Below are 3,694 nucleotides of genomic sequence, written 5' to 3'. Positions count from 1 at the left end.
TAATTTAACTTGTGCAGCCCGTGGACCTGGTGCGTGCGTCTGTGATTGGTCCCGCACCGCCAAGGACCCCGCAGGACCCCAAATAATGACGTTAGATCAGAGCAGCCAATTACTGCGCACGGAAATTTGGCTGCGTAGTAAGGGGGCTCATTTGGAAAATGGGTGGAAGCGGGGGGGGGGGCTGATTAAATGTACTGCTGCGTTGTTGAGACCGGTCCTTGACAAATATGAAAAACCTCTTATGAAAGCCCTCAGTGCAATAAGCAAATCAATTGGCTGCATGAGTTTTAATAAGAGCTTATGTTGTCGAGTGTTTCCACTTTAATTTTGGAAATTGCCATCTCCGAGCAGCCGACCTGAACGTGCTGATTAAGAATGATGGGGGGAAGTTGCTTTGGGTCCAGGCTGAGCAATCAATAGCCCACTTCGGCTAATTGCAGCTATTTTATACATCATGAAGGTGCCAGCGTCTCCACTCACCACCAAGGAGGCAGCCGGGTCGCGGTAAACACATTTAATCTACTTTGTTCTGTCTATTATTCAGATATTTGTTGGAATACGTGGAGACCTAATGGTGAAATATCCAAATTCGCCATCTTCAATGAAAACAGATAATTAGTCACAATCAGAATATTGAGGATTTCCTGATCCTGGTGCATGTGATCAACCTGCTGGAGAAAAGTGTGAAAACATGCAAATTTCCCCTTTGCCAGTAGGTGCCGCTATAACTTAAACTGAACATGGGCACTTAGATGTCTTCAGGGCAGGACTCTCGTTAAATGTGCAACATTTGGGGAAGATTGGACAATTTGTCTGCAAGTTACAATAACGTCTGCTGCCACGGACACGCTATTTGATAAAGACACCATTTTCACAACCGCAACAATGCCTACTGCCAGTAGGTGGCGCTGTGACAAGTTGGCATGAAACCTTTGTTTTGAATTCGCTTTTCTAGCATTGACTCAGTAAATCCTGATCTCCACCATGTTTACTGTTGTCGTAGTGTTGCTTGATTTATTCAGCGTTATCGTTGTTGTGTAGTCTTCTGTGCTACCGCCACCTGGTGGACTGAGGTGGAACAGTTTGTTGTAGCTGTCAGTTCACTCGTCAGTGGGCTACATTTGCGTAATGTCCCCGCAGTGGAAGACTACGCTGGGAATGCAGGTGATCAACGATCTGCAAGAACCTTTAAGCTCCACGTGCTTTCGGTCGAAACGTGGCTAATGACCTTAAGATGACCACATTTATTCCTCATAGAAACCACGGCGACATCAACGCAGCTGCCGCCATGCTTTTGCACTGTGTGTTCAGTGTTTCCGAAACATTATTTACAAGTGCTCTCTGACCAAGACGTGATTAGTGGGGTGATTAATGACAGAGAGTTCATTTCTCTAATTGCGGGGGGAAATTCCTTTCGCCACAGAAACGGAGCGAGCGGCAGAAGGAGGAGAGAAGTGTACAATTACCGCTCGCTTGAACCCGGCCGAGCAGGTGCCATCACGCCGATTGTCCTGTAACCACGGGAAAAGTTGTTCAGGGCTGAAAAGGCCGTGATTACAGCTCAATAGAAACCAACGGCGATAGTGACAGATCCGCTGAGGCCGTCGCTGTTGTGTAGTTAAAAAAAAAACAAAAGGCACTGACGCCACAGATATTTGCTTTCCCAGCCTAATTCTCCTTTTATTTAAACGCTCTGAACTTCTGCCTCCGTTGCATGTCTTCACCGAGAGGCCGTTTGTGAAGAGTTAAAAAAAAAGGAGCTTTTCACATGTTTTTATCGTGCGTGAGAGAGAAATGCAGAACAGATGTGTGAAAAGCCAGGAGAGCGTTTAATAAAAATAGTTCATGTATTTTTCAAGGCTACATCCTTTTTGTTCCTCCTGTAAAAGCCCTTATTGAGATAGAAGCCGGCAGTGGCCTGATGTAATTAAGCTTGAATAAAAAATTCAAAGAATCTATATCCTATTTGTTTGTGCCACAGGCAGGTACAGGTTGAGGGTTCGGGTTTCCTCCCTGACGTGCTGTAGATGAGCATTTCTGTCTCCCTGCTGAAAAGAGGTCAAGCACCTCAAGAACCACGGGTCAGTGTGCACTTACGTCCGCATCAATAATGCATGAAGCTCCATTTGTTCATACATTAACCATACACCCTGCTGTGCACGGACCCTGCAGAAGCCTCCTCTAGAACCGGCACATGTACAGAGTCCTGGACATCACATGTGCAGCATCCATGCGTAAGTGGTCTCGGACTTTTGGACCGTATGTGCTATATATACGACTGTACGTGCAGTTTTAAATATTAGATTCTATGTAATATACTTTACAGATGGGACTGTATAAAAAAAGTTGCTGACAGCAGGATTTCAGGGTTTTATTATTCTCCTTCTCCTGGAGGATTATCATCATCTTACCTTTTTTTAAATATTTTAAATCAGTGTCGTGCGAGGCGGATGCTGGAAGGAGCCACGCGTGTTTCAAAGCATATCGAGCAGAGGTGGGATTCTTGGATGGGAATCTGACTTCCACTTCTCCACCTGTGCAGGGTTTAACCCCCGTCTCTCGTCTCCCAGTGTCAGCTGGGATCGACTCCCTCTGTGAGCCTCAAACCGATAAATAGTATAGATAATGGATGAAATCTGACATCTTCAATGTTGTTATTTCATTTTAATAACATCTGAATTCAGAATTCAAGGATAGATTGATTGATTTGACCTCTTCCTATAGGAGGTCATGTTTTTGCATCTGGCTGCGAGCGTTTCTGATATTTTCACCGATTTCCCAGGGAATAATTTGTGTATCTTGATAAAAGTGTGCGCAGCTTGATTAAATTATGCCATTGTAGATATTTTTAGGTTTCATTCTCTAGCTCGCGGTGTATTTTCATTTAGCCAATGAAGCCAGAGCATTACAATTACACTTAGGTGTGTATTTAAAGTAAGACTTGTTCCCAATGCCTCGGTAACACATCTCGACAGCAGCGTGACATTATATCAGCGATACAGAAAAGTACGTTAGGAAGGATTTTAAAAATAGCGACATCAAGCTCAGAGTCGGCGCTCGTGACAAAGCCAGGCGTTTTGAGTGTTGCAGGATTGTAAACGTATTCTGTCCATGTTGGAGAAGTTTGCCTGAATCCCGTCCAATCCTTCAGATCCACAGGGCTGCAGACAGACTCCTGCAGGAGGTCGAGCAGAAGATAGAAACCTGACTTTATCACTTCGATATCTGGGAAGTGGAAGCTGCAGATGTCAGACCAGCTGTGAAGGCAAAGGGGAAGTTGCTCTGCTTGTGAAACTGACGAGGAAGGCTTTACAATCACAAAATCTAAACGTTAATTCGACATTATACATAGGAGGCTGCTGGCTGGGGGAGTTTGGGATCGGCCAGAGTGAAGGCACAGGATGACGTTCAGCCTCATTGATGCTTCAGCCTCATCAGATTAACTCGCATGACTCAGACCTGCATCTCAACACAATGAGGATTAGGAAGGACAAAAGGAATCGATGGGAAACACAACTCAAAATGATATTATATAACATTATTTAATTTCTACTGTGTATTTTGACCAATATTACAACTTGTATTATTAAACGTGTGATAACCTCACAGCGCTGGGGACTATTTATTTTTCATCACAGCCTCTCTAAGCACCGCTTTAAAGGCTGTAGGCTGGAAAACAAAACAAACTAAAAAA

Source organism: Hippoglossus stenolepis, chromosome 18 (genome assembly GCF_022539355.2).
Source record: "Hippoglossus stenolepis isolate QCI-W04-F060 chromosome 18, HSTE1.2, whole genome shotgun sequence".
In the NCBI taxonomy this organism is placed as follows: domain Eukaryota; kingdom Metazoa; phylum Chordata; class Actinopteri; order Pleuronectiformes; family Pleuronectidae; genus Hippoglossus; species Hippoglossus stenolepis.
Note: the sequence above shows the minus strand (reverse complement) of the source record.